This window comes from Corvus hawaiiensis, chromosome 2 (assembly GCF_020740725.1).
Source record: "Corvus hawaiiensis isolate bCorHaw1 chromosome 2, bCorHaw1.pri.cur, whole genome shotgun sequence".
NCBI lineage: Eukaryota > Metazoa > Chordata > Aves > Passeriformes > Corvidae > Corvus > Corvus hawaiiensis.
In genome coordinates, this window is record NC_063214.1 from 97,958,417 (window position 1) to 97,977,181 (window position 18,765).

The 18,765-nt window shown below is 39.9% G+C and overlaps 1 protein-coding gene across 3 annotated transcripts in view; it reads right to left on the reverse strand.

Moving 5' to 3' along the window:
* Positions 1-18,765, reverse strand: part of ARHGEF7 (Rho guanine nucleotide exchange factor 7) — a 117,829-nt gene that overhangs the window by 73,880 nt on the left and 25,184 nt on the right. The gene's annotated exons all lie outside the window — the stretch shown is intronic.

Here is an 18,765-nt window from a genome sequence, read left to right on the forward strand (position 1 = left end):
GAGGGGAACACAACACCATCCACAGGGATCTTCTCCTAACATAACAGATGCCTAAGAAAAAACTAACCTAGAGAGGTAAAAAGTGAGGGAAAAAACCTAAGTGTTCTAAAGTTTTGAGGCTAATTCTTGATTATAAAGCCCTTATCTCAAAAAAAAAAAAAAAACAGCAAACCAAAAACCAAAGAAATACACAAAAACAAGCACCAAAACAAACAAAAAAAACAAACAAAAAAAACACAAACAAAAAAAAAACCCAAACAAACAAAAAAACCTCCTCCCAACCACTTACACCCTTCTTCCATCTTAGTGGAGGTTTGCTCATTTCACAATATATTTGAAAACTCTGACAGAGTAAGAGCATCAAGTAGCCAGAGAAAACAGTCTACTTCAGGTTTTCACGAGAAGTCTGACTTGCATGTGGCCTGTAATCTTCATTTTGGTAACTATGGACAAATCAGCTGTGGAACCGACTCTTAAAATTTATCTTGATGTTAAAAAGAGTAACTTGTCATTCAGTGACACTGGATGACAAACAACCCCCCTCCATACAGCACTCCCAATTCTGCATTGCAAAAATCAAAGCTGAATTTTGAGATCCAAATATCAAGCAAAACTATTTTTATAACACAATATATTACCAAATAATAAGGTCTGCATGCTAAATTACTTTCTATAATACTGGTATAACCCACTTTTCTAATCACAGCAGAAGCACAACATGAATTCAAACTTGCACATCCTTAAAGCTCTTTAAACCTCAAAACACAAACACTTAGAAAGGTATTACTTTGCAAATATTACAATTTGTCTTTTGAACAGTATGCAACAGGCATATATAGACATTAAACAAGGCTTCATGGAAAAAAATATTTCCAATATGCCTTTGATTTCCAGGCAAACAACATTTATAACTCTGTAGAGACTCTACCTGTGATGAAGTTCCCTCTCTTGTTCATTCAATCCTTTTCTTCCACCAAGACAGTCAGATTAAACATTAGTAAAAATACAAGAATAAAACCATGATAGATGAGATGAGGACCCAGCTAAGCCAAATCTTTTGAAAAAAATATTGAACTAGCATACCTTTGTTTTTCAATACCCTAGAACTGCCCACACGCAGATACACCTTACATAAGCATTAAGAGGAGAGAAGGAGAATGGGGCGATGGTGTTCAGAGTGATGGTGTTTGTCTTCCCAAATCACCACTAGGAGTGATGCAGCCTGGCTCTGCTGGAGATAGCTGTCCATCTATCTACGTGCTCATGGGAAGGAATGGATTCATTCCTTGTTCTGCCGTGCTGGCGTGCACAGCTTCAGCTGTATCCATTACACTGTCTTAACAGGTGAGTTCTCTTTCACTTTTACCCTTCCGAATCTCTCCCCCACCCCACCAGGGAAGAGTGGGAGCATGGCTGCCTGGGGCCAAGCTGCTGGATGGGGTTAAACCACGACAATATCCCAGATGGATACTGTGTTCTAAAAGCAGACCAGATCAGGCTAAGTGACCTACAAACAACACTAAGTGTAACGCTCAAGAGCACTCTGGCACTTTTGGTCACTGACTGCCAAAGCCTGGCAATTGCCCACCCTGACCCACAGATCCTGGCTTCCCTTTCCACACGTGCACTAATTCCAAACACACAAGCCTGGCTTCCCACAACTATATATGCATTTTCTGCCCCCAGATTTCAACTGGCTACAGACTTTATTGATAACAGTTTTATGACCTCTTCCAGGTCATTAATGAAATGCTACATAATGTGGTCAAGTACAAATGGCAGCAAAACCCATACAGCAAGATATACACTGGATGGTCATTCTGAATTTGGAATTATAATAAAGTTTAGTAATAAGCCAGTTTTAAAACTCACTTCATGAGAGCCATTTGCATTTTTCCGTCACTGACATTTCTTCAACACCAAACAAAATGCCTTAGAGATTAATTTCATCCACATACTGGCTGTTCAACTACCACATCCACTCTGATTTTAAACAAGACTAAACTCTGCATGGATCTGTTTAAACTCCATAACATTCAAAATTACCTGAATGTATTATTAGGGCCATTTAAAGTCACCTAAACCACTAAACCTCAGTGGATGGAGACTTCTGTTTCAACAGTGTTTCTCATCTAACAGCCATAAGGAAATAGAACTAAAGTAACAATGCTTATACCTCATATCCCTGCAATAATCAGTACCTACTGAAAGGAAAAAAGCATTACCCAAAACCGTGATGAAAGAAAAAGGAAATGAGAAAATAAAGTTGAAAATAAACCTGGTGAGAACAGACTACAGCATGCAGTAAGCCTGCAGCAGGATTCTTTTCTTCAAATCAGTCAGTTTTAAGGTCTCAGGTAGCATTTATACTATTTTATTTCCCCCTTCTAGACCTTAAAGTCAGAATCCAGTTGTGCAGGAAGTATTTTTAAAATAAAGGTACTTCACCTGATAAAGCAAGGTGTACAACTGAAGAAAAAAAAAAAATCAGGTAGTTCAGTCAAGCTTTCTTCAGACACACACTTTCTTCAAATGTGTCTTGTATGAACCTTAACTTACTTGTATCCTTAAACCACCAGAGCATCAGTAAGGCTGTATCTAACAGTCACAGCAAGAAAAGTTCATATACTGATTAAGAGTAAAATAGAGTAAAATAAAAAGGTTTTTCCTTGCTAGACTACTGCCTTGAATATACACAGGTACACTATTCCCAGTGGGTATTAATACTTTAAGCATCCAACAAAAATAGGTGACAGCTCTTTCCAGTACTGCATCATCAACTGCAGCAGCTGAGGAGCTGACCTACGAGAAGCCCAGGCATCTGTGCAGCACAGATAGGGCAGCTGCTGCTAAGCTCACCAGCCAGCCCCAAAATAAGCTGTAACCCCTGGGCTGTTACACCAACCAGCAGGACACTTTCCAGCTCAGTTTTGCAGCCTCGGGCCCCTGGCGCAGAAGATGACGAGACCATTGGCTCACTCACCCGGAGGAAATGAAAAGAAACGAGCGGAGTGGCTCGACAAAGCACAGCGGGACACGGCAACGTGTCCCCCCACCTGCTCTTACTGCACACGCTGCAGTGCTTTTGGCCACGGGAGCATGAACAATGAAGTGGTAGGGGAAAAAAAAGCAACTCATGTTTAGAAACAGGTGATCTTAAAAAACACTAAGAATCCCAACACCTTGCTTTGTTGTGCTACTACCCGCAGTGTGGTAGCAGCTGGCAAGAGGAAGCCACGGAGGCCATCCACAGTTCACCTTCCAGTGATGACACTTAATGGGCCCACGCTGAAAGAAAGATCCTGTAGGTAAGCCCACATGCAAATCACAGATTTGTTCATTTATTCTCACATTAGGTCAGCTCTAAGTGGTGCTGCAGTTATTATGCAGCAGCTGCTCCTGAGCTGTGCATTATCATCTGAAAGCTGCAGCAGTAAAATGAGAGATAAGAAAAGCAGGGAACTATGACAACTGAGAGGAAAGGAAGGGGTGAGGGGAAAAGAGATGATTATAAATGTTCTGGAAATCTCTGTGAAGCATACTGTTGCCCAAATGTAGCACTGTACAGCACAAGGGAGAGCTAAAAGAAAAAAATTAAGCTCTGTTTCAAAAATTAAGAGTAAGATAAAAGGAAAGGTTTGAAAATAACTGGAAGAACAGACCTGCAGTACAAGATTTCTGTGCCATTTGATAACATTTCACAACAGAAATGCCAGTGGTAAAGAAAAAATAAAACTTATTGGTGGTCTGGAATAAATTTTGCTGTTCATATAAAACTGTTCCTCAAAAGTAAAAACCTAACAGTACTAAAAACACCACATCACCTAGACAGCTTTAATTCCTGCAACTAGTAATACTTTTAAGACATAACATGTTATCTACAAAAGCAAGCAAAGCCAGCTGTAAAAATGTATATGGAAGTTTGTAGTGTCTGTGTGCACATCTGTGTGTGCATGCATCCAGATAGATATTTAAAACACAAATCCAAGGAAGACAAAAGTTAAAAAACCTCTTTTAGAGTCCTAAAGATTTCCAGCTCCAAGAATTTTTTCCCAAACCAGGCACATGAAAGCACTAAGGATTCTACAGAGAATTAATTTCAAATACTAAACATTTCAGCTAAGAAACTACTTCAAAGTAAACTTCTAAACACTGCCAAAACTAAACATACACAACCTATTTTTCATTAATACAAGCAAAAATGGCATTTAAAAAAAAGAAACACAAAGAAATACTACCTTTCCTTTTGGAGATGAACTGTACAATTTCTCAAGCTTTCCAAAGCTCTGTTTAGAATGTGACAGCACAAGTTAGTATCCTCAAATGAATTCTTTTGTAAGGAGTCGTAGCAGTTAGTATTTTTGAGCATAAACACCTAGTAGTAGCAATGCAAGATGTAATTTAAAAGCAGGAATAGAAAGGTTAGCACTGCCTACACTTGTGTAAGTAAGAAAACTTAGGAACATAACCCTGTTCCAAATTTCTACCTGCACAGCAGAACAAAAGCTACATTTATCACACCTTCATTCTAAAACACTTTCAAATTGCTTTGTAGGTTTTGGATTATAGATGATACCACAAAGTGATAATCTCAGCTGCCACAGAGAGAGACATTCAGTGACCCACAATAATACACAACTGAGTACTATGGCTTAAGGAAGCTCACACTCCTGGAATTACAGGCAAAAATAAAAGTTGTTGGAATTAAATTACCAAAGAAAATTTGATCAGGACACTGAAGTTGAGATGTCTCAGTTCTTGCCAATGTAACAGGTTAGACCTACATGCTTGGCTGAAACACAGCAATTGCATAAGCACTTTCTAGTGCCAATGAAGAGAGGCACCTCAACAGGAAAATTGGCCAGAAACATATCCCAAGAAAGATTCAGCCCAGCAAAACCCACCTCTCTTCCTGATATACACAGACAAGAACTATGTAAGCTACTCTGCTAAAATAAATCAGGAAACACAGCTGTGGAAATCCAGGCCAAAATGAAAAGGGAATACTGTGTCCAAGTAAGAAGACACACAGCACTAAGAAAAAGAAAAAGCAAGTATAGGTTTGGAAATACAGACAGCTCTGCTATCAAGCAGAGTAAGCAGTCAGTGAAAAAAGGTAAAACTTAATTTTCACTACTAACTGCACAAGGCAGACACTGCCTTATAAACAAGAATATGGTTAAATAGTCATTTTCTTGGGGAAAACCACAAGAGTAAGGTAAAGAATTTTACCAAATGAAATAGACTAGAGAAGGAAAGCAGCTTCTAGGTCTCATTACTCTCCCCCCACCCCTACCCATCACAAGAACAAAGCTAACATCTATTCCAGGACTGTGATGCTGATTCTGAGAGTAGACACTTCTATTTCACTAAACCAGTGCCTTCTTGTATGAATACTTCATTAAAGATCAATGTGGCAGGAGAAAGCCTGCAAAGTCAGTTTTTAGGTCTGTCTACAAGACAGATGCTGGTAATCAGTTTGACTAAGTTTGTCAAGAACTTGCAATTAGAAAGAAAAAAAAAAAGATCTGTCAGATTCTGGTCATCCAAATTCATGTCTTGTCTATAACACTATCAACTGGGTACCTTCCCAAGACTCCAATCCCTCTTAGACACGAACAACTGCAAGTAATGGGAGCAGCTGGTCCCTTGAGTGGCTGCACTTTTTTTTAAATCACAGTATTAGATCATGATTTTGGGAAGCTACTCCTTCATTCCACAGCTTCTGCTGCTTCAGATTCTGTTGGGCACCTATCCTTTCACCAACCTCATTCAACACTGACATGATAGAGCAGCACAGGGAACATAAGCCTTCCTGAGTTTCAGTCTAGAGCATGTCTATCGTGCCCTGAAGTACTAGTACTAGTTCACAGGTAGGTATCCCACCTTCTCCTCCATAATCCATAGATGAACGTCAAACTTTCAAGCAAGGTTACTACAATGGAATCTGCAAACTGTTCCCATTTTTAAGTAGAAACATACATTATAGCATCATCGTTTTCATACATCTACAATTTCTTCCTGACTTTTCTTTTTTTCCCCAATAACACATAAAAAAGAAACAAGTTATGGAAAAGCCTTAATGAAAGAACAATCTAAAAAATGGCTCTGGCACAAACTCCTGACCAACAGTTCATGCTAACTAAAAGTATTGGAAGCACTGAAAATGAAAACTGACCTGAAATAGATCAGTCAGTCACAGCAGAAATAAAAATGACAGGACAGCAACAATGACAGTGGTTAAGACTACCAAAACAAGGTGCCCAAAGGGCCTGGCCAGGGTCTGGAAGTAGTTACTGAGCATAAGCATTCAGAATGAAATAATCTCTTTCCCAATGGCTGAACTGAGTAGTGACATAATAAATATTTTAAGGCTCAGATTAAATCAGTTCCTAAGAAAGAGGAAGTTGATATATTCAGGAAACTTTCAACAAGGTTTCAAACATTAGGAATGGAGAAGTCTGCTTCTGGCATATCTGAATTTTAGATTTATTTTCTAAAATAAAAAAAAGTACACATCAGCTAAACTGTGAACATCTCCATACCCTTACCTAAAAAACACAGGAAGGATGGCTTGCCACAACTGATTTCAGATGCCTTCTGTCTAGATGCATGTTCTGCCAATATTTCTCAACTAATTTCTGAAGTACCAGCTTAGTTTCAAAAGCCATGCTGTATGGAGAGATGAAGAGAGGCCTATATAATGAAGCAAAAAGCTTAATTTATATAATGAAAATTTTTGAGGGGAAAAACCAAAACCAACTAGGAAAGCCTGCTTCCAAAATAGGGAGTGTTACCTGCAATCCAAATCTCCATTTGCAAAACAAATTGAGACTTTCATGAAGTCCAAGTACCACAGACACAGTAGGATTGCTGAGACAGACTTGTTCAGAACAGCAGCGTTCAGAGACACACGCACGCCCAGATCATGTCAGAGAGCAAGAGCTGGAGGTGGCTGAAAGGAGGCATCTTATTGCAAAAGATTTTGTACTACATGAGGTTATCATCTGCCTCCTAAAATAGCATGCTGGCTGTTTTACTACACTACCACGTGCTCTAACCACAACTTAAATGCCATCACATGCTCACATTTCATCTGGAACAAATGTGTGCAGCCAAGTGATCAGATGATGCACAGATTCAGCATCAATGGAGAATGAACTACAGAGCACGACCCAGAAGCACAGACTCACTGACCTCAAGTGCACTTATTTCCCCCACTGCTTATCAGCTTGGGAGTCTCATTTTGCTGTGTGCACACACACTTGTAAAAATAAAAATATTAACAGAAGAAACAGGACAATCCTTGTATCATTAAATATGTACAAGTAGCCAAAGAAGAAAGACTGAGGGGGAATTGATATCCTGACAACAGTCAGGACTTGACTGTGATTGAACATGTGGGGAAAAAAGTGGGAGAGGGGGATAAAGATAACACAGAAATGCAAGAATGAAAGAAAAAAAAAAGAAAAAAATAAATGTTACACCCTTCTAGTAAGAAGGAATTTAATCAGAAATCTCAACTGCTTCCTTAATACACTGTGGAAAGTGCCAAAAATTAAGAATAAAAGCTTACTCAATTTTCATATAGCTTGTTAAAACTTTCATTTAATTTAGAATCACAAAACAGAAAAAAAGTAATTCTCAAGTAGGTAGCAGATATGAACAAGCCCCAAAACCAACACTTCAGGTTTCAACTAGAGTAAATTCATTTCAATACTTCCCTTTTAAAAATTGACTAAAGAATACAAAGCTGTATGCAAATCCCTGAGCTACAGCTCCTCCCAAGCACACCCTTTTTGATTCATAGTTTACCATTTTGATTCCTGCCAGTACAAATACTCTTTAAAAAGGGGCCTAGGGCTGGATCTCCCTCTCTCATGCAGGTACCTGCAACAATGTGATGCAGCATCCTCCACCATTTAACACTCCTTTTGCAAGAGCAGGCAGAGGACTTTATCCAGGAAGAAGGGACAAGCCTCACTACCACCTGCTGTGGTGACCAACCACTCCTGCCCTGGTAGGGTTGGTGGAGCTGCTTGGGCAGCCGGGGGGCCCCGTACCTTTGGCCAAGGAAGACAGAAAACTGAAGTCAATTAAATGGAACAGCCTGTAAGTTGAGGGCATCCAGCAGCTGCCAGGCCAGCAGACAAGTCATCTCTTTGAAGGACAGACACCTCAGGGAGAGACATGCAGCATGGGTCTAGGTAAACCATTCCTGCTCAGGATTTGCAAGCCCACAGATCAGTGCAAGATTTCAGGAGTAAAATCTTCCAAAATTTCTCTCACACCACCCTATACTCTTTTAACTCAGGGGGCCATTAAAGTGAACTCACAGAAAACTAATCCAGCAAGTGGAAAGCTTGCTGCAAATTTCATGAGCTAAACCAGTCCAGTATCAGACAAGACCAGCACTTGAGCCAACGCATGGGAGGGATATATCTGTCAGGGGAACAAAAAACAAACAAACAAACAGCACAAACACTTAGCTACAGTCCAGCCACAGCCAATCATTCAGCATCATTCAGTAGTAAGCTTCTGTAAGAAATTCAAACTTAACGTTTATGGGAATATCTATAAAAATTTCCACATTCCAAACTAATAAAAGATGCCCTCTATCAGGTTACAAGCAACCACAAAAATTCAATCCACACCAATTCTACTTAGTCATAGTAATGCCTGGGGATTCAATCTGAAAGAAATAAAGATAACTTCCTTCAAGAATACCAGCTATTGCAAGAATTTGATTGTTCTGATTTATCAGCTGATACACTATATGATGGGCTTGGGTAGCCAAGCTGACAAGGGCAGCTAGAGGTGATACTATGAGCAGTCAGGCCCAACAGTTTATCTTAATTCCTTCTTAACAGCCTCATCTCCATAGTCCAGGGTTCTTCTAGCCTCACCACCTCCCCCACTGCAGACACCTTAACTTCAGTGACCTCTCCAAAACACAACTGCTCCCACTCCAACCTTCACAGAACAGAGTCCTCAGTCCAGCCTCTCACTGGCAACACACACTGCCTCACCAGTGCTGCCTGGGTCCTGATCCAGTATCCCAATCCAGAAAGCAGGTCCTGGGTTTCCTACAGCCACCCACTGAACACAGCAAGCCTCAGCCACCATCAGATCAATGCCAACCATACAGGGACACCCTGATCCTATCACCTGAATGCAGGCACCCAACGCTGAGGAGTCCACGTCCGTGTACGCTGATGTCCTGTATAGTCAGGAATGTCTGTCCACAGGCACAAGAGCTTGGGACTTCTGGTGGAGGACTCAGGTATGCTACCTTGTCCTTTTACAAGTCACAGCAGTTCAGTGACTGGTAAAGATGGTTTTGGTGCGAGCTCTTTTGCTAATGTAACTGCTGCTCCTCAACAGCAAGGATTTCCTGCAGAGGCCCATACACTCCTCCAAGCAGCATCTAGGGGTGCCATCTGTGGAACCAGAACAAGCACTTAAAAATCAGTGACAGCCTATTCAGGCCCAAAACCTGTGTCTCAGATTTGCCAATAAGGAGGAATAGAGAAAGCCAAATATTACATTGTAATACTTTGCCGTGGTTTTTTCCAACAGTTTGACTCAGGGACTATCTGCATCTAAAGGTCTCAAATGGATTTTTTATATTTCTTAATTCACTTCAGAATTTCAACTTCTACAAAAACGCACAGAAATCATTTGCACAGCTTTACAGGGAGAAGAATCACATACTTTCATTTGTTATGATCTTACCAATTGCTTGTTTTTTTCTGAGTAACCCTTAGCTCCTGAGCAAGGAGAAATAGCAAACAACCTTTCCACAGTCTCCATGCTGCCTGTTACCAAGATCATACCAACCTCACATACTCATCTCTTCTGTTGACAGAAGAGTCAATTTATCTGCACCTCACACAGACTCAATTCCTTCATTTTCTTGTAACAAGTTCTGTTAAGTCTTGAAATGGCAGACTACTCCATTTCCTTTAAATATAGCATCTCTCCCAGGCACTGCTGTAAATATAATTCATCTTGATGCTACAATTCACAGAATAGTGAGTGACCAAGCACAGCACCTTTGTGATTTGCCAGGACTCCCTGACACCTGCCAGTAAAAGAACTCAAACACTACATTGAAATTTTAACCACAGTGAAGAACATAATACTTGGCACAGCCTCAGCAGCAGAGGAATGGAAGGCAGCAAACACAAACCAAGCCTTTAAAGATCAAGGAAGGAAATAAGGGAAGAGATCCAGAGATCTACAGACCACTAAACCAAATGCCTAAGCCTGGTAAACTGATAAAAACTTTAATAATAATAATAAAAAAAAAAAAAAAAAAAAAAAAAAAAAAAAAAACACCAAAAAAACCCCCAGAATTTGTGAGGTTTCCATAAATAGGGAAATAGAAGAGAATTAACATTGCTTTGGTAGAACAAAGCAGCTGAAGCAATTAGCCAAACATAGGGTAGTTCAGTTAATACATCATATCTGAATATCCTTTGAAAAGACAGCACAACAAGGGTTGGTTTTATTTTAAACAAAGGTAATTTGAGCTAGGACACTCCTCTTGAAGATTCAGAAGTGCTACAGAAGAAACAAACAACAGCCTGCATACAAACAACTGGGTTTCACTATGAAGGGAGTATCAAAAGTGACCCATAGAGATCCAACTTGGGAGCCACATTACCCAACAAAATGTACCCACAATTTCACAAAAGATATGAAGAGAGAACTTTGAGGATATGAAATTATTTGAATTAGTCAAAACTTGAACTCATAGCCAAGAGCCACCATACAATGTTTTCAACAGCCAAACATTAAAGTGGGGGTGAAATCCAGTGCCAACAAATGCAAAACCTACCCCAAGGCAAAATAATAGGAAAAAAAAACCCAAGCTCCATCATTACACTTGTGCAGAAATGAGTTCTCAATTAGCTATTCACACTGGCAAGTAAAAGATAACAGTGAGGTAACAACTTCAGAGCAACAATCAGCCAAGTCGTGAAGTCCAAGAAAAAGAATATTGGAAAATTAGAAAAGACAAAGGTAACAGACTTTTTTACTATTTCCATAGTATTTCTGTAGCCTAAATACAGCTGTGGTCCACTGTGATACTACAAAACAAGAAAGGGTACAGATATAAACTGTTTAAACCAATTGAATTAATGCAATGGTATTCACATGAGGAAAAAAGTAAACTGACCATGCTCATCTGGGAAAGAGATGGGATTTAGTGCAGTACCCTAATGCCATATGAACTCACATATAGCGTGGAGAACATCTCTGACATAAAGGCACCCACTGCCAACAGCTGCAGCAGCTGAGCAAACAAAAGGAAATTATTATAAAATGCATAAATAGACATGGAACTTACTGCCATAGGATGCTGTGAAGATAAAGAGAGCTCAAAAAAGAAAGCTTTAGAAAGCTATTTAAATAAGCCATAGAAGGAGGTCCATTGAGCTGTTAAATATATAGGAATACATCCCTGATTCCACAAGCAGCTCCTCAGCTATGGGCTGTCAGAAGCTGGGAAGACTTAATAGAAGGTATCATGGTCTATTTTTATCAGGGCGTCTGGGTTTTTTACGTTTTCTTCCACGCAACTACTACAGACCCACATCTCACAAGACATGGTAAGCTAACCTTCGATCTGAACTTGCATAATTATCCTGAGGTCATTGAAGACAGTAAAACTATTTCTACATTTTTAATGCCCAAAACCAAGTTAGGCAAAAGAAGCTTCTTATGCTAGCATAGTTACTACAAAAAAAACCTCTGTAAAACACTGCTTGAGTAACAGTAATTAGCATTTATTCCCCAAATTCTCAAAACCATGCATCAAGTTTTGTTTCACAATTATTATGGGATTTAAAATGTGAGCTAAGCAGTTAAATTGTCATACTGGAAGATACAGAAATATTATGACAGGAGTTACCTCTGAGAAGACTGAAAGAATATTTTACCTAGTTCAGTCTAACTGCACCATGTTACTCCAATGGTCAGTGCTGACTCCATGCCTCCCACAGGTGTAACCCCACACCTCTCCAGTGTGGGATCTGGTAACAGTTCACAGAATCACAGGGTGAGCCACAGAAAGTGGCAGGGCTGTGTCTAAGACTGTGGCCTATTGGGATTACCTGATTTCACATGAGCTGTCCACAGTCACAGCAAAAGATGGGCAACAGACCTTGTTCACCCGTAAGAAAGGCAAACACTATAATGCTAATACCACTAAATGCACCACCTAAACACTGACATAACTTTGTACCACTTCAAAATTAGCTAGCAATTATGCCTAGGCTTAAATGATAGCAAGGAGATTAGCAAGAAGAAATATCACTATACCAATATGTTAAAGTTATGGCACAGAAGTAACATTTCGTTATAAAAATTTCATGTGATAGCTCCCACGTGTTAATGTATCTCCCCACTTAACCTTTGCTATTTAAATACCACAAAAAAGTCAGCCTTAGTCTAGAAGAACAAGTTATGGATTATTATACTGACCCATCTTCACAGTTGATACTGTGGAGTTGAAGTTGATACTAATGGGACTTCTGTGGGAGGCTTGCAGTTTTCTAATATGCAAAGTCAAGTTTGCTGAGTTAAGGATGAGGCCTCAAGTATAACTGAAACCCTTACAGGGAAGCATTTAGAACTGAAACTATAATTTACATAATACTTTCAGATAAAAGGATACCAACCAAACTACATGGATCTACAGCATCCTCAGAAACATAATTCTTCACTGTAAAGCCATAAATGGCTGTAACACTGGTATTTAGCTCAAGTCTCAGAACAAGCCAAAGAGCACATTTTCAGCTTATTATTTCCATTACCCTCCCCAAAAATCCCATGTAAAATTCCTGCTGAGATCACTAATGTGACTAACATCAGTCTCAAGACTTCAACCTTTTAGCTGTGACACCAAAGCAGAGATCCAGTTATTTCCAGAGTCATACAGCACTGGAAATCTAACTTCTACAAGACATGCAAAGTGCAAAACATACTGATTTATTAACATAGAACATGCCAGTGCAATGAAATAGAAAAGCAAAAGGCTGTTTATTAAAAGCAGTAGCTACAGCAGTGATCACAAAGATCCATCCTCAGAGGAGCACACTCAAAGGTGCTCTGCGCATGGCAAAAGGAAACGTCACATCTTGTATGGAAAATGGAGTAAAATATGCCATTCTAGAAACAGGTTAAAAAGTTAAGCAAATCTCTCCAATTGGATGCTCCAGAAGCATTTAGAAAGGCAAAGACATGGCTCCAACAAACTGGAATTGCTTAAAAATCTTCAGCAAAGTTATCTAAAAGTGTTACTGCTACTCAAAATGGTACTGTCAGCATCTTATCTTTATGGACAACATCATCAAGAAAGTGACTTGTGTTCCAAGAACCAAAACAAAAAAATTTCACCTTCTGTGGGTGAGAAACACTTTCAAATACACTGCAAGAAACAATATGAAGCTAACAAAGCACAAGTTAGGACAATATTGAAGTTTTCCAACAGATCACAACTCCTAGTGAACAATACCAAGAGAACACTCGGTTTAACCTCTAATTAGTAACAGTAGCTCTGGAAAGAAACATACAGTTTTAAAAAATCTGACACAAAGTAACTATTAAAGAGCAGTTCTCATTTGTTAAGAACTGACTGAATATTCTTGTTCTGTACTATCAATCTGCTAAGCAAAATTTGTTTTGCCCAACCCTTTGCCAGGCTTCTGGAAGAGCCTGCACTATTTCACACCAATTGGACTGTTGCCCAAAACAACACACCTGATAAAACAATACATGTATAATGTACACATTCAGTACACACTCCTCATATTTGTGCCCTGCAACATAATCAGTTTTAGGGTACCCCAACAATAAATCCACCCATGAAGACTGTGCTCAAAGCTTGAAGCAATGGTCTTCACACTACCTTTTACATGCAATTCCTTTCAGACAGACTTTCAAACCATAATCCCAAACTTCAAGCCACCTTTTAAAATGGAGTTAAGCCATAATGCAATGTCTGTATCGTACCAAAGCAATTCAAGTCCTGCTTCATGGCAATTCACCACCTTAAAGGCCATGATTTGAGTGCTTCTGAACAATTTAACTTCCACAGTACTAGAAGCCACTGGGCCTTCCAACATAAGAGTATCTCCTGCCCAGTGCCACCTTGCCACCCTAACTAATGGCCAAGGTATTCTGTCAAAATCTCTTCAGGCCAAGAGAGCAGGTGAGCAGCTGTGCTCTCTCCAAGTTGCTTGAGAGCAAGTTCTCTGAATGTCAAACAAGCCACAGCTCACTGCCTGTGAGGAGGCTGCATCTGCTTGCATAAATTCCCTCAGAGAGGCTTTTTAAAAGGCAGGAAAGCAAAGGATGAGAGAGTTTCATGCTGTGATTTCATGTCATTCATTAACTCACAAGAAGGGCACCCAAGGCTTCCTCTTTTGGACTACAAAGCCTCCCTATTCTCCAGAAGAAGAAATGCACAAAGATGAAAAAGTTGCCTTAATATTAAAAACAGCATTATTTCAAACAAACCTCAGTTTATTTCACTTCAAGCATCACCAGTTACCTGAGGGTAGACACTGCCATGGAAATATAATTATTTCCCTTGGGTAGTTTATCTAATGAAACTATTAGTATTCAACAGGTAGTGAGGACACTCCTTGATGAGACCTGCCTTAACTACTACCAAGAACAGATTGAACTTGAGAGCAATTACAGGCAGCACTTAGGTAGAATTCAATCCAGCTTCAGCACTTCACTACTTCAGTAGTGAAGTAAAACAATTAAGGCCCTATTTGAAGGACTGAACACTGCAGTACATCCACCCCAACAGTTCAAGTCTCTTAAGAGGCACGAGTAGAGAGGTCTGACAAGCTTTACCTCCAAGAGAAAGCAACTGCCCAATTCAAACAATGTGAAACAAAACCTACGCCCAGAAATGAGGACGGAGAGCATGGCAGACAAAGAATGACACAGCCAGAGTATGTTTCACTTAAATTTAGGAAACTATTTTTCAGATGTCTGGGTCAATGCTGTCTTTTTTTGTATCCCTAAAGACTTGACCCTACCCACCACAGGTTTTCCTCTGGAGAGACTTCAGTTGTTGACCATAAAATAAGCTTCTCCATAACTAACTTCAGCTGGGATCCATGAGACAGTGCAGAAGCCAAGAGAAGGCAAGGGTGGTGTTGCAGAGACCTGCAACCTTTGCAAAACCCTCTTGCTTTAATTACACTGTCAGCTACAAAGTTGCACTCTCCCTTGCCCATTAGTTTTTGAGCCCATCACCCACTTTGCTGTAACAAACTGAACTAGCTGAAAACTAAGTCAATCCGGTTTTTTTCCTGGAGTAGTTCTCTGCATTTCAAGCACCTGACCAGCACCAGAGCTGGTCTACAGTAAGCAGTTAGAACAGATACAAAAATACTTGTCTCTTCAACCAGAGACAGCACTGACCTTGGAAACATCAGAAATCAGGGTTAGACAGCTGATGCTAAGCTAGGAATGACAGGAGTGAGGAAACAGAGGCAAGCCGCCTAGGAAAACATTGCAGAAAGGAACATCAGAACTCAAAATACAAGTGGAAAAACGGAGCCAACAAGAAAGAGAGAATGGGAGAGGGGAAACAAAGTTACTAAGATCTTGGTGTAGAAGCCAAGTCATATTATCCCTCTGCTATCAACACTTAGAAAACACAGCAGTCGAGAACATGCCTGTCTCTTCCCAGCTCAGCACACAGCAGAAACCTGAGCTTACCGCCACTGGCAGATAAGCTGACAGCTCAGGTACAGAGGTTGATCCGGAGACACAGCAGATCTCCCACACATCACCAAGCTGCCACAGAGAATTTTCTGCCTCTGTACTTTTTTTGAAGTCTAGGATCGCCTAAAGATGATCTACATATTCACTGTACAATAATCTATCCTCCCACTTTGTGCCAGCCCCAGCTCTTTCTTGACCTCCAAAAGGTCAATTTGGTAAGAAAGAAAGCAGATTAGTAGGGTTACTTCTACCAGCTGACCTTCCTGCACCATCTCACCTTGGAGTCTGCCAAGCATCCATGCTAGATGATGGATGGGCAAGAAATAGGCAAATGATAGCATGTGTCACCGCTGCTCTACTGCCACAATGGTTTATCTGCCCTAGGACCACAGCCTGGCTTCAGCCTGCTCTGCCTCAGGTTTGCACTCACAGCTCCAACTGAGGCCCAGAGGAGCTGTGTGAAACCATGCACACTGGAGGCTGCAGCTCAAGCACCGTGAAACAAGGGTAATACCACTCCTTCAGAAACCAAATCAAAAAAAGTATTGTGGAAAGCACTACATCCACACAACAGCTACTAACTCTGCCTCTGAACTAATACTTAAATCCAAGAAAAGTCTGAGACCAGCCAATGAATAAAGGGAGAGCAATGAACAGCTTTCCAGCTGGAACTAGGCAAGGTTCCTAGAAAAAACTGAGCAATTACTTATTTAGCACAACGCACATACAGAGGGGGGCCAATAACGCTTTTTGGGTTTGGTACAGCAATTTCTTGGTCAAAACCTTAGTAACATCCACATCAAAAATGGAACTGAGGAAAGTGTGGTGTGCAAAAGTTAAGCCTACGGTTGTTCTAGTCTTGCAATGCTTTTACAATACAAAGGTAAGTATTACACCTACCTATTTTAAACTAAACTAATACAAAAGCTGGTTTATTTACACCTGTGCAAAACAACCCCAAATTTTGAGTTTGTCAATTGAGGACAACAGACTGCAGCATTTTAAGTTAGAAGAGTCTCTCATTTCTATCTCAAAGTGTACTTTCCCAAGACCTGAGATTTTTTTGAGTGCTTTAAAGGCACATATACATTCTTCTGCATTTGCTGACAACAGCTACAAATAAAATTACACTCATTCACTTAGTTTTGAATGCTATAGTGACATTTTAAATATCTCTAGCAAGAAATATTAGCAAAAAAATTAAGAGATAATCCATCTTAATAAGCAAGTACAGGCAGGAAAGAAACCAACTAGCTGACTGGCATCCTCAAAACTGCTGAGCCCTCCAAGCCAACTAATTAACTTAGGCCATAAATAATACATAGATGTGGTCAATTTAACTATCAGCAGTTTACAATATCAAAGTCAGGTAATTACTACAACTTTGTATTCTAACAATGAAGAATTACTGTTTCAGTTTTATTGCCAAGTACAGAAAATAACTTTAGCTGCATTTATCCATGAAGTTTATCTTTTGCAAAATGTTCATGTGACACCAGGGTGAACAACTAGCCTAAGGCAAAGGGTGTGAAAATGCATTTTCTTGTAATTTATTTTATGCTGCTACAAGCCCACAGGGTGGATAGATTTAAATGGTCTATTCAAATAATGATTAGATTAGTACAGATTAACATCCTGTTCCATGTTTGTAATTCAAACACTTTCCTAAACATTTGGCATCAATCTTTAGGGGAAAAAAAAGTGAACGATTATCCTATCTCCACACACTTAAATACTTTAACATATATGACTTAAATGCTTTAACAACAAAGACTTTGATTGAACAACAAAATATGATGAACTGTCATGATTTCTGCAGAGGCTTGCTTTTAGACAAAACATGCTAATTGCTTAAAGTGTACATTTTGAAGGCACCCTATGAAGCTAATAAACATATAGAACATGGAAAAAAAAAAAAGCACTTCAATATGTTTGAACAGAAAACCAGTTAATTTCACAAGTAGGAATCTTTGTGCCTGATGACTTAAAACCACATGCTTCCAGCACTTTCTGCAAAGAGACTTAAGAATCAGGAACTGTCTTTTTCTTACCTCATTTTTATTCATTAATTAAGTGAACAAGTGTGTGTGTGGGGGGGGGGGGGGGTGTGATAAATTCCACCCCCTCTCCCAGTCTCTTTGCTTTGTACTGACTGAATGAACTCAAAACATTGGAAGAATAGACTGCTCCAGTTAAAAAGTATGTAAAGGTTTATTTATTTTAGATTGGGTTGCTGCTGTCAATGGAGGATGTCCCAGACTCCTCCTTTCTCCACTGTGTCCTCTGTGCCAGGCACTCAATCCAGCTCTGAGGGTTGGCTACACTGGAAGAAAAATCTAACCCACAGATTGGCAGGGAAGCAATGAACAGTTCATTGGGAGTCCGTCAGATCATCTAAAAATAAAACAAGATGTTTCTGCTTGTATCTCTTTAGAAATAAACATGAAGCATAATGTAAATTCATCTAGATGATGTAAAAGTAATATACAGGCAGTACACACTTGCTGCCAGAGTTTACAACTCTGTTACGAAAGTAAAACATGGAACGGACAGATGCCTTGCTAGGGGTGCTTCCATTGCAACTCACATTGATCTAAACCAGTGTGCCCTTCTCTGCCATGCTCAGTCACTGCCAGGCAGGTGGGCAACAGGAAAACAGATACCTGGAGTACCTATTCTTGAAATTTTTCAGAGGGGAACTGAAAGAAGGAGGGGAAGGGGGAAACAGGAGAGATAATTAAAGCTAGGGCAGTGGTTTGGTTTTCAGCAGTACTTGCTTAGGAGAATTGCTTTTGCTGGCACCTCCAGCCAACACTCTTCTAAAAACATCATGCAAATCAGCCTAGGGAACTGCTGTGAAGCAAGAATGGACATCACATTGAGAAGACTTGATCAGGCAGGAACTTTGCAAGTTATTTAACAAGCATATATCTGGCAAGAACTATCAAGCATATCCTCACCACATTCTCACTAACCATCACTAGTCCTCTCTCCGATAAGAAGTCT